This window comes from Anolis carolinensis, chromosome 5, assembly GCF_035594765.1.
Source record: "Anolis carolinensis isolate JA03-04 chromosome 5, rAnoCar3.1.pri, whole genome shotgun sequence".
Lineage (NCBI taxonomy): Eukaryota > Metazoa > Chordata > Lepidosauria > Squamata > Dactyloidae > Anolis > Anolis carolinensis.
In genome coordinates this window covers 185,860,945-185,874,953 of record NC_085845.1, presented here as the reverse complement: position 1 = coordinate 185,874,953, position 14,009 = coordinate 185,860,945, and the positions used below count along the sequence as shown (strand labels likewise).

At 39.2% G+C, this 14,009-nt stretch overlaps 1 protein-coding gene across 7 annotated transcripts in view; it reads right to left on the bottom strand.

Moving 5' to 3' along the window:
- iqsec3 (IQ motif and Sec7 domain ArfGEF 3) overlaps positions 1-14,009 on the bottom strand; it is a 194,890-nt gene that overhangs the window by 95,753 nt on the left and 85,128 nt on the right. The gene's annotated exons all lie outside the window — the stretch shown is intronic.

Sequence of the window (14,009 nt, the reverse complement as noted above, 5' to 3'; positions counted from 1 at the left end):
GCTTCATGGCTTGTTATGGGAGGTTGAGGAAAGGCTTCCAAGAGCCCTTGGATTTTCTTGGAGGAATCATAGAATCATAGAATAGTAGAGTTGGAAGAGACCTCATGGGCCATCTAGTCCAACCCCCTGCCAAGAAGCAGGAAATCACATTCAAAGCACCCCCGACAGATGGCCATCCAGCCTCTGTTTAAAAGCCTCCAAAGAAGGAGCCTCCACCACAGTCTGGGGGAGAGAGTTCCACTGCCGAACAGCCCTCACAGTGAGGAAGTTCTTCCTGATGTTCAGGTGGAATCTCCTTTCCTGTAGTTTGAAGCCATTGTTCCGTGTCCTAGTCTGCAGGGCAGCAGAAAACAAGCTTGCTCCCTCCTCCCTATGACTTCCCCTCACGTATTTGTACATGGCTATCATGTCTCCTCTCAGCCTTCTCTTCTGCAGGCTAAACATGCCCAGTTCTTTAAGCCTCTCCTCATAGGGCTTGTTCTCCAGACCTTTGATCATTTTAGTTGCCCTCCTCTGGACGCTCTCCAGCTTGTCAACATCTCCCTTCAACTGTGGTGCCCAAAATTGGACACAGTATTCCAGGTGTGGTCTGACCAAGGCAGAGTAGAGGGGGAGCATGACTTCCCTGGATCTAGACGCTATTCCCCTATTGATGCAGGCCAAAATCCCGTTGGCTTTCTTAGCAGCCACATCACATTGCTGGCTCATGTTTAACTTGTTGTCCACAAGGACTCCAAGATCTTTTTCACATGTACTGCTGTCTAGCCAGGTGTCCCCCATTCTGTATCTTTGCATTCCATTTTTTCTGCCGAAGTGAAGTATCTTGCATTTGTCCCCGTTGAACTTCATTTTGTTAGTTTCGGCCCATCTCTCTAGTCTGTCAAGATCGTTTTGAATTCTGCTCCTTTCTTCTGGAATGTTAGCTATCCCTCCCAATTTTGTGTCGTCTGCAAACTTGATGATCATGCCTTCTAACCCTTCGTCTAAGTCATTAATAAAGATGTTGAACAGAACCGGGCCCAGGACAGAACCCTGCGGCACTCCACTCATGACTTCTTTCCAAGATGAAGACGACGCATTGGTGAGCACCCTTTGGGTTCGTTCAGGATAAGTAAATAAAGAAAAACACTCAGAAGACAGGGAAATTCCAGGCATGAAACAATCAGGGCCAGCCTTTTTTCGTGTCAGGAATGACTTGAGAGACGCTGCAAGTCGCTTCTGGTGTGAGAGAATTGGCCGTCTGCAAGGACGTTGCCCAGAGGATGCACGGATGTTTTGATTTTTTTACCATCCTTGTGGGGGGGCTTCTCTCATGTACCCGCATGGCGCTGGAGCTGATAGAGGGAGCTCATCCACACTCTCCCTGGGTTGGATTCGAACCAGCAACCTTCAAGTCAACAACCCAGCCTTCAAGTCATCAGTCCTGCCGGCACAAAGGTTTAATCCACTGCACCACCAGGGGTTCCTACCAGCCTCAGTAATAAAACCAACTTTGTTATCAGGACTTGTTCTATAACATAAAGGTCATTTATGCCACCAATATCTTCTACTAAAAAGATGAGCAAGTTTACAACCTCCCTTTGAATCTTTCCTGGCAGTGACCATTCTATCTTTAATAGTTTGTTTATCTGCAGAGCTTTGGATCTAATGTTTTAAACACACGCACACATACATATATATAAATCTGGAGCTGAGGTCACCCACTACAGGATAATTCTGTAACAAATGAAAATTATGCAAATTTGACTTTAATTTGTTCTGCTTCTTCTGGTCACAGAGGAGAGTTATGTGAAGGAAAGGAAAACAAACAAGAAAGGAAAGAAGAAGGAAATAAATTGGTTGTTTGCTCACCTAGGTTTCTTTCTCAAAGATATAACTACAGAAAGGTAATCAACTTGAATTATTGTTTTTGGCTTCAATTCACTAGCATTCACCTTTTTCTGAATCCTTTTTTGAAGTTGATTTCCCCCCCAGAAATACCATGTTTAAATTTCAACTTAACCAGTATGTTAGTGGGGTTTGAAATGTTAGATTTTAAAATTTTGATTATGAAGAGAAGAAACAAAAGAGCATGAGAGAAAAATGAAAGGTGGAAAAACAGAATTTGGGATATGAATAAGACTAAGTCATATACATTGATATAAACTGACCATATTTCTAAAAACACATTTTCTTGGTTGATGTCTATGAAATGCATGCTTCTTGTAATATTGGAGCATCAATTGCTTTGTTGCAAAGAGGTAAGAAATGAAAAAGAATGGCCCAATACAGTTCAGAATCCTGTTGGACTACTACACTAACATAAAAGTAATTGTAGAACTGGTTCACCTTTTTAAGAGATGGGTAAGGCACTTTCTACACTGCCATATAAAATTCAGATTAATCATTTTGAACTGGATTATATGCAGTGTATCTTAAAAAAGATCATATGGATTATCTGCTTTGATAATCTGGATTATATGGCAGTGTAGAAGGAGCCTAAATGTTATTCCTAGTGTAGCCAACTGTTACATGAGCCCACTTTTGATCTGGAGGTTTGGGAGATAGTCATCCTAAAGGCACAACAGATGATCTCAAGATCATGACACATATTGCTCAACTGATTGAGCATTGGTGGGATTTACCAAAACTTTGTAGGTATATCATGTATTGAACCTTGTCCACAGATTGCTTCAACAGATTCAACAGATTGCTGACTCTCCGTATCCACAGATTCTGTATGTGTGGATTAAACCATCCACATCTTGAAAATATATATGTTAGAAATTCATAAAGCAAACTTTGTTTTTGCCATTTTATATAAGGGATATTATTTACACCATTGTATATAACAGATTTGAGCATCCATGGAATTTTATATTCCCACGGGTTCCTGGAACCAAAACCTAGGGGATACCAAAGACCTACTTTACAAGATATCAAAAGAGAAGTCACATTAATACCCATGGAGCTATTGCTGCTCTTACAAATGGGAAGGTTTTTATTATGGATCATAGACTTCAGCAAAGCCAACTATCTGATGCTGACCTCAAGGGCAAAAGGATGATTGCCTTTTTAAAGAAGATGATAAGCGTGACATCAAGAAGGATTCCAACAGACTGATGCAGTTTTAGAAAAAAATGTCAAAGAGCCTTTTTTTTTACTAGTGTTTTTTTCCATAAGTTAGCAAAGCTGTTAGCCTGTAGCTATACTATCTATGTATGATGGAAGACAGATGGACACATCAAGAAAAGACAGGTCACTGGGTGACCAATGAACAATTCTGCATCAGAGAGATTGAAAACTTACAAGGGCATTGGTAATTGTAATGCACGGAAAAGGGAGACTGTTAATCAAAAGGATGGGTGCAGTCTAGGAAGCAATTTACAGCTGATTTACCAAGGGAAGGACCATGGACAGAGGTCATATGGCTGTAAGCGTTACAGTTCATCAGTCAGAGAATGATGGTGATATACTGCAAAAGTAATCATGCATTTTAGCACGAAAGTGCAGTAAAGAAGCAGGGCCAGCTTGAAGTGTGTGTCTGTGGAGAGGGGGGTGCCCTTCAACTAGTGGATAATACGTACATGTGTGTGTGTGACAGAGAGGGAGAGAGACAGAACATGAAAGCACAACTGGCTGGGATACATTGCACATGGTGCACTTTCACATCCACCTAGACTAGGCATAGTACATTTGTCTGACTGTTGCTTGAACTTAAAAGGTGGATACAGAGCTACCAAAATAGAGCAATACAGGAATGCAGAATATATATAAACTGGAAGAGAGAACAATAATCTAAATAATGTTTGTTTCTCAGCAAATGAAGCAAAAACCACTGACCAACACTGATCCAAAAGAAACATCCCATTAGATCTAAGTAATTTTAGTTGACATGGATATATGAAACTAAATATTTTTAATTAAACTGCATACAGAAATGTGTTCTAAGCTATGAAAAATAGTATTAGATCAGCGTTTTTTTTATTTTTCTCTTCATCTCTGATATAAACAGACTTTGTTTACATTAACATTATATATTACATATTATCTTTATGATGTTTACTGTTCTGGTTTTATTGTTTTTAATTATTTTTATTGTTATATGTTTTCATTGTGTTACCTCATAACCCTTGTCTCACTGGGCTTAGTCGCCATGTAAGCCGCACCGAGTCCCTTCGGAGAGATGGTGGCGGGATATAAAAATAAAGTAGTAGTAGTTGTTGTTGTTGTTGTTGTTATTGCTTTCCTGGCTCCTTAATCTTGTTGATTCATATATCTAACTAATACCTTCATCTGTGTCATTCTGTTCCCTACAAAAAGTATGCTCAAATTTTGTACCCACCATAGGTTGCCTCTACTCCAAGCTCCATGTTAAGAGATGACCAATAGATCAACAGACAACAATGAAGAAATCTATCAATTTGGCTTTTTCCAGCATTTAAACTTTTTAAACCTCATGTTCTTTCTAACCTAAATGGATTGGTCCAAGGTTGACTACAAATATACTGGTCCAAGCTTGATTACAAATATACTGGTCCAAGGTTGATTACAAATATACTGGTCCAAGATTGACCAGTGAGTTTCATTTCTGAATGAAATGCACTCCCTCAAGTTCATGCTCAATAACCTAACCATTACCCCAGAATGGATTAAGACCACTCTTGTTCCAAAACACAAGAGTTGATATAAACCAGATGCAACTCTTTCTTCCTGTTGACTAAGCTTACTATTCCAATTCCACAAGCTTTACCTCAAGAACAGCCTTGGTTATTTCTGTGATACTTAGGTCCATGTAGGATCAAAACAGCCTCTCCAGTAGCTACTTTGGGAGATACTTTGTTCCCGTATTGGAAGTGTTGAGCAATTCAAAGTTACAACGAGGGAGGCAGAAGCCTGATCATGGCTGTAAAGAGAACTGGTCTAGTAAAGAGACCTGAGAAAATCGATTAGGTTATGTTTCTTACCCACTAATTGGTGCTGAGGCTGCAGGCAGAAGCCTGGTTACTGCAATGAGTAATCCAGTAGGCACTTTAGGAATGAGTGCACAGCTGTTTGATGCCTAAACTGTATTGAGTCAGAATTTAATTGCTCCATAATCACGAAGTAAACACTTGCCAGTTGCATTGATCATGTTTCAGGTCTGATCTGAGCAGCACTGTATACATGAGAAAATTAAACTTCAAAAGGAAGCAACACATGCAAAATCCTTGGGCCGAGAAACATCCCCCCCCCCCCAAGACACACACATTCCTTCTTAACATAACTGAAAACCCATCTCTGCTGGATTGCAAATGTTGGCACCTTTTCCAGGTACAGCTTAAAATCTCTCCTCTTCCCACCAAAAACAAAGCATCCTATATCCAGAACTGTCTACAGTTTGATAGAAGTGGGAGGGTCTTGACTTTCAGAGATGAAACAACTTCCCTGTCATTTCATAAAAACTTGCAAAATTTGAAAACATTTATCTTTTTTTTAGTGATAATGCACATAATCAACCAGGTGTGGGGGTTGCTCTGGTAGCTGAAGCCAGAAAAGTAACTTTTATGAGCCCTGCCCTGTTCCCACACCAATTATTATTGCTCAAATCTCCCATACACTGAATTATTTCTGAGAATTCCACTTTGCCTGTTGTTTTGGTATACTCTGTAGTACTTTATCCATTTATTTACAAGCTAAGATAGTTAAATTGCCATTGTTTAAAAAGATATCAAGAACACATACCTCTGTATCTTTTAGATGAAAAATTACAGAATCTGTACTTCATGGTATCTTTCCATTTATATAATATACATACATTTAGCTGAATGTGCACTAGTGAGAAGAGACATCCATTACACACTCAGAACCTGAACTTTGGAAAACAAGAAAAGAGGCAATGCAATGTGATATCTAGAATACTGGACCATATTTTTAATTCTGTATCTTATTTTCAGAAACAACTAATATAAATTTCCTCCTGAACCTCAACCATCAACCTGTTGCATTTTAATTTCATATTCTACTGTTAAGTGGCTTTATTTATTGCAATCTGTTTATTATCATTACAGGTTCATGGAACTCAAGGAAGAGGCAAGGAAAATAGAGAAGGAAGTAACATATGAAGAAAAAAAAAGAGAAAAAATTGTAGAAGACAGAAAAGAAAAATAATCCAATGGGTTGAGTACAGTTCATTGTTGTTGTTGTTGTGTGTCTTCAAGCTGAATTTGATTTCTGGAAACTCCATTAGAGTTTTCTTGGAACAAAATTAATCAGATTTGCCATTGCCTAACTCTGACCCAGTGGCTTTCCTTGGAAATGAGAACCCTTTTCTCCCAGAATTCTAGCCCAACACTTTAAGCACTACACCATACTATCTCACAGGTGTTTATTCCAGATACCATTCAAGATGCTTGTACTAGAAGATCTTGAATCAAAATGTTGCTATTTGGAGTGTTTTGATTTCAAATTTTGTGAAACATCTTCCTGCCATTCTTCAGATTTCAAGGGAATGGGTATATGGCACACCAAGACATTCAAATTATTATTAATGCTCATCATCGTTATTAATTCTTGTTTTGAATTATGTCCAAAAGAAAGCTATACTTGACATCGCTATAGAACCTATACAAGATTAGTTTGTAATTCCCATACATAAAGCATTTATCTTCTACAGAAAGCCCTCCCAGTCCAGTTTTGCTGTCATCATCACATTATTTTCATATTAAAGAAGCCAATACTATACACTCCTGTTCTAAGGTTGACAAAAAAAAAGTGCCAAAGAGAGCCTGAAAAGCTGTGAAATGGCAGGAGGCTACTGTAGGATATGCTCACATATAGCATATCACTCTGCACATAGCAAAATCAATGTTTGTTTTTTGGATTTTTAAAAAATATATATGTTCAAGCCATGCATGATTGAACTTGTGGATGCAGAACTTGTGGATGTGGAGGGCTAGCTGTGCTTACAGACAGGGATTAAATGGTATTTGTGATTATGATGTTATGCAAAGCCTAGTTAACTTTGCTTTAATATTAGCCACACAGAAGAGGCTCCTTTCAAAAATTCAAAGTATTTTAATTAAGAGCCATTCAGTTTTTGATACTTAGGAGGTGAAAAATATGGATAATGGTTCCTATTGCTCTTGTATTTATTATTTATTTATTTATTTATTTCTCACATTTATATCCTGCCCTTCTCACCCGAAGGGACTCAGGGCGGCTTACAACAGGGGCAACAATTAGATGCCCATACAAACCAATATAAAACAGCACATAAAACAGTTAAAACTATTAAAATGCATTATGAATTAAAAATATACATTTCAAACATAAAATCTTCCTCATGCTTTATCCATAGTTCAGTCCGTGTCATCTTCACCATTTATTGATTAAAAGCCTGGGCACACAGCCATGTTTTTAGGGCTTTTCTGAAGCCCAACAGGGTTTGAATTTGACGCATCTCTCTTGGGAGGGTATGCGAGGGTATGCAAGTCATTTCTGGTGTTGTTGTATGTCTTTCAGGCTGTGTGGCCATGTTCCAGAAGTATTCTCTCTGACGTTTCACCCACATCTATGGCAGGCATCCTCAGAGGTTGTGAGGCATTTCCATGTCAGGAAAGAATACTTCTGGAACATGGCCACACAGCCCGAAAGACATACAACAACCCTGTGATCCTGGCCATGAAAGCCTTCGACAACACATTTCTGGTGTGTCTTCAAGTCATTTCTTACAATGGCCTAACATGCATCTGTCACTAGGTTTTTTGAACAAGATTTGTTCAGAGGGCATTCTCTGAGAGTGAGATGTGCCGAAGGCCACCCAATAGATTTCCATGGCTTAGCAGGGATTTGAAACTGGATCTCCAGAGTCATTTTTCAACACCCAAAACACTGGAGCACACAGACTCTTTAATGATTCCGACAAAACAGCATTGCTGGTGTCTACTGGCTTTCAGTTGCTCACTAGAGCTTCAGATCTAAAAAGTTTGGACTGAGCACAGGTTCTCCACTCCTATTTTAAACTATGCAAAAACAATATTTTGGAGTATGAATCCTTGTGCAATTAAATCAGTCTCATCTCATAGAAGAGGGAGGTTGTAACAGACTTGGAGAACCCCAAGGTTTTAGGAAGTGCAAGAAAATACTGGAAAAATATGAGGGGAGGCATGACAGCTCATTGAAGACGGAACATTCTCAGTGGTCTTGGAAGGAACAAAAAAGGAAGTGTCTTGGAAGATGGCATGCCTGGCTGGCTGGATCTTTAACAAGACCGTTTCACACATTTTGTGCAGGTTAACTTATTATTTACAAATTTTGTTTATAATAACATACCTGTATTATTCATTATAACACATCTTCAAGGGCTTGTTGACTCAAAATAACAAAGCTAAACTGACAACTGGGATGTGCTGCAAACAGCTGAGATCGCATGATCTTCCATCACCTCTAGCAACCATTAATGTGCATCCCACATGGTTCTTCAAAAAACACAGCAGAGTCCATTGACAAAGTAATTCTTCCTCAGTATCTCCCATTCCACACATTTCAGACTAGTGTCTTCTGTTGCAAGACTGGAATAAGAAGATCATTTTGTGCTCTGGAGCAGCTCGTTTCCATACCAAAGTACCACATGGTGGACTATGAAAAGACCGTGGAAGAACAGCATGTGCCATTCTCTCCCATTGTGATTTTAGATTTTCCCCTCATTATTAGAACAGAAATGACTCTCTCACATCTCAGTTCCATTAATGCTTACAAAAGGAAATGTGGGATGCAATCGTGTCAGAGACGGGTTTCAGCCGGACCCATTTGAAAGATCATTGTTCCGGAATGCTAGACTTCACGACATGAGACTTAGAGAAACGGGGAGGCAATTACTGGCCTATTCAAATCCCAGGATGGATGCTTATCATTAGCTGATAAAAATGGCAGGGAAATGGATGCACTGGTTGTTGAAATCATGAGGCTAGGTCAAATAACAATCTGTATTTACTAGACCTGGTAAAGAATGGCAGATTCAGCGCTACTATTAGGCAGAGTGAGGAACAGCTTCAGACGATATATGCAATGGGAACCACACTCTACAATGCAACCTAAGTTGTATCACACAGTGCTAACCTGCTGCCATTTTTTTCTCTCCCCACTCCCCATACGCTTTCCTCCTTTATCCTCCATCTACTTTAATTATTGCAAACTGAATTCAAAATGCAAAATAGTTTGCATTTTGTAAAGAACAGAACAGAGTCTTCGCTTCCCAATCCAAAAGGTTCAAGCAAAAGTAGTCTCGCCTCAAATCTGTTCTTCCTCATTTGCCATCTTCACCGCATTCTGATTTGTTTTGGCACCATGTCCTGGTTTTAATCTGAGAAATTTTTCTAGGTATAGATATGTGCAAATAAACTCTCCCTAGAAACCAATATGATTAAATGGAGACTGTCATACTTTAGACATATCATGAGAAAACATGAATTACTAGAGAAGTCGCTTGGCAAGATAAAGAGCAGTAAGAAAAGAGAAAGACTGCATTTCAGATAGAGAGACTCAACTATGGCCTTGAATCTGCAAGACCTGAACAGAGCTGTTAATGACAGGATGTCTTGGAACTCTCTCATTCATGGGTTCTCTATTAGTTGAAGATGACTTGATGGTAGTCAATATCAACATACAACATGGATATGTTCTCAACATATGGTGATTCTGAGCACTCACAGGTGTATTCATAAGTTTGCATTTATTATTTTAAAAGGCTACATGGCTCCCCTCCTGCCCACATTATTCTCATACCAATTCTGTGAAGAGGGTCAAGCTAATGACTCAGTAGGGGCTTGAATCAGGTTCTTCCCAGTTCAACACTCTTACCATTACTGACTTTTGAGTATAGTTTTGAGACCATGGCTAACAGCTACAGATAAATCTGGTATTTCAGTTGCTCTGAAATTATCACAGTACAGTACTAGAAATGACTAAAGGAAGACATTATTTTAAAGGTGGAAGGGGAAATGCTGAGCACTCACTTGTGACAACTGAATCCCACGGAGTTACCACTAAATGACAGACAAGCATTAACTACAGCTTGCTCTTGATGAGGACTTGCCTACAATTCAGTTGTTTTTATTAATCTCAAGTATTACTGCAATTATTTTGAAGGGAAACTGAAAATAAATTTTGCATACAAACCAAGATGCATCCTTTCAGTTCAATATCTCTTGTTGAGTGCCTTTAAGTGCTTCCCCAAGTATGGCAACCCTATCTCAAAATTTTCTAGGCAATTTTTTTTGAAGGAGCTGCCTCTGCCTTCCCTTGAGGCTGAGAGAGTGTGACTTTCCCAGGACCACCCAGTGGGCTTCCATGGCTAAGCAGAGATTCAAACCCTGGACTCCATAGTCATAATCCAATGCTTAAACTACTATGCTCTCAGTTGAGTATGTAGAATTCAAATGATGAACTTTGAAATTTCACTTTGAAAACTGGAGAGCATCTTTTAAAAAATGTGTAGGAACTCTAATATCCTCAAAAATTCCAATATCTGTTCCTGCTTCTTGTTTATCGTTTTATGATTTGATAACCATAATGGCTTCTACAAAGAAGCCAGGAACTACATTCTAGTCCTTTTCTTTCCTATGGAACTAATTGTCCCCAACTTTCTCTGGAGAGACAAAAATGGCTATTAAATCCATGTAAGCTTCTTTTTAAAGATAGAGATGCCCAGAGATTAGGCTAGGGCATTTGACAATCATTCCAGAGAGGAAAACACTTGGTGTTACACAAGCGCATGATAATCCACCAGCCAGTTGGTTTATATTTTTTGTTTGTTTTATATTTGGTCTCAAAGACAGCTAAAAATCTTGCCATTTCAGCAAGTCATGGTGCACCTGTGTGGGATGCCCCATCTACGTGTTCTCAGTAGAAGGAGGAGTTACTAGCCCACCCACCGAGTTGCCAAAGCCACGAAGTCCCTTGAACAGACAAGAGTCACTTCTCTGTTTATACTCCTTATTAGTCCCTATTCTGTTTAATCGGCTTAGACTGATGAGGCGAGGCAGTGGTAGGGATCAGCCGGGCTGTTTAATTAAAGGATTGTAGCTCAGCCCTGCAGTTTGGGGGTTTGTGTAAATGAGCTGCGAGTACATTATTTAATCTGCCACACGGAGAGGAGTCGAGGCATTAATGAAGAAAACTCTAATTAAAACTAGACGGCTGGCAGTTATTAACAGCATCACTTCTGACAGGCTCTCTCGTTTACAAAAATGCCTGATCAGGGAAAAGAAAAGAGGTGGAAATGTTTACTTTGGGTTATATAATGTAAGATGCTGCAGCAATAGTGGGGGGCATGTGCAAGAGGGAAAGGGGCCCCTAAAATGGGGCACAGGTTGATTAGGAAAGTCAGATTCCTCTAGAAATATGGCTGCCTCAGCAAAGCCTTCCGTTGAGCTAATTCTAAAGACCCAAGTGAGCTGATTTGGCTGACTGTCAATTATTCAGAATATCAGGTTGGCTCATTAATGTCCTAATTGGCTTGGCCTGCTCCTGAATAATCTCCAGATCCCAATAATTTAAGCCATTCTGTTAAAAAAAAGGGACAGGTCACTAAAAAAAACCCACATCCTTTCATATGGAAGTTATATAACAACTCTAGACCCCTAGTGAGAGTTCCTCAATACAAAGCAGGGGAGGAGGGTGTTTGCCACTTACAAGATAGCTTATAATTAATTTTCTTTCATTTCCACAATTTTAGAACAAATCCAACTTGGCTATTGCAGCTTTCAACCCCAAGAGAAAGTGTAGCAATTACAAGATCACTTGTTATTGAGTCCTCAAGGGCTCACCCATCTTCTCTTTCCCTGCATTTCATCCCTGGGAGATTGGCACTGTAGAAGGAAACTGGAGCAACACAAAGAGATGAGGGATCATCATCTCTGTTTACGAGTTGCTTGGAGTAATGATTGGGAAAATGTGGAAAACTGATGCTTTGGACCCTTCAGATTTTCCGCCAGTTGAGAAATTCTCCATTGGGGAAATAAGAAACATATTTTTAACAATCCCAGAATCTCTCAGCTAACTTAGTAGTAATCTGGTAGTAATAATTTAAAATAAAGTTTTTATCCGGATGTACAGTTGCTCTAAAAAGTCTAAGAAGGGCCCAATCTCTAGAAGAACTTGACATGTCATTCTTTCTGATCTGGAAATAGGGCTTTGTGGAAGCATCAAGAACTTGTATGATTGCAAATTACTGTGTAATGAGATTAATAAAACCACCAACAAATCTTGAGGCATCTTAAAGACTAACCAATTTTGTTTGGTATAAGGGCATGTGATGAAGAGAGCTGAAGTCCACAAAATCTTCCCCACCCCCTACTCTCCTAGTTTTGCAAGGAGAGCAATGGGGGCAGCTTTTGTGGACTTCAAGTCATTTGTTATCTATCTATGAGCATTAACATAACACTATGTCTTATGATTATGGAAAAAAATTGCTTTGTGCTGACTCTCCCAATTATAATCTGCAGAGAAGTGAGGGAAGAGAAACTAGAAAACTTGCCTATATAGAGCAAGTTTATATTGATATTGGGAGGGTATTTTCTCCATACGTTCAAGGACTTTGGTTGCACCTGGGGGTATAATTTGGGGGCATTGGAGGAGCTTTGGGGGACTGACAGGTAGCTTTAGGTACCACAAAAGTAGGATCTGAGACCACAGGCCACACTTTCCATATCTTTGCTTTAGAGTTACATAGAGAGGTTGGACCTTTAGTGTTAAATTTGAAGACATTCTAACCTAGAGGACTCACAGAGTTTTAGATTTTGTTCTGCTATTAAGTTCAGGCCAAAAGAATAAACTACCTTGTCTACCACTGTGCTTCCAGGCTGTATTCAAGGAACTCAGTACTTGAGAGTTTCCCTCCCTTTATGTGCCTGACATGAACTGAGGACTGCTGAGGAGAGGTTCTCTCCTGTATCTTACTAGTGAGGTGAATATACTGAGGACATGTGAGACAACCTTCTCAGCCAATCTCAAACTGCTAATATACATTGCCTTAAACTGGTTTTAATCTTTTAAACTTGTTTTTAACTGGTTAATCAAATGTAACTTGTTTTTAATGTATTTATATTTTTCTTAATGCTTTAAATGGCTTTAAATTGTTTTAACTGGTTTACACTGATTTTCATTGTACACTGCCCTAGGAATTTTATGATATAGGAAGAGACAGAAATACTTGAATAAATAATAATTGTTAGATTACTAACCACATCCACAAAACGGACCAAACAAGGAATCATAGTCAAACAGCCTGCTGCTAAATCAGAAAAATACCTCTGCAGAGTCACTTTTGTTATGTTATCAAAAAGACTCAGCTTGCTACTATTCCTTGTCAAAGTATGTCCACTCCTAGGCTTGCCTTTTCCCAAGACTTTCTCTGTGATCTGCCTGCAACCATAACTGAATAAACTGTGTTTTGCACCCAGCCCCTGGACCTGCTGGACTCACTGATTTTTTTCTCCCACTACAGATGGTAGCATCCACACAGCAAAGCCAAAGGCAATTTCTTCAAGTTGAGCCCAGGTTTGTGATAGATAGATACATTCAGTAGTGAAGCACCTTAAGAAGTGCAAAGCTTTGAGATAGGTAATTTCACTAGGTCATGTGATGGATTTTTCATAGATTGCACCACCTAGTCATGTGATCCTAACCAAGGATGTGTTTATGCCCCACAATGACATTGGCATTAAACCAATCCAGAATTCAGGTAGAAACAGAGAGTAATGATACTTATTATCCCTGTGTCATCTTCCGCATAATAGGTGTTGGGAAATTACAACAGGCAACATCAAGGAGAGTAAACACAGCCAATGCTGAATAATCTATACCTGTGTACTCTTGAGGCCTTCTTCGGAGGCTATTTAAAAACAAAGTTCAGAAATTTCTATATTAGGCACTCAACAAGTGTTTTTTATTGGACAAGTGAACAAGTGCTGAAAAACATTAGGTATTTTTATTAACAAAACAAGAGTATTTTGATATGTGCCTCTTTTTTCTGTAAATAACTCTGAAAC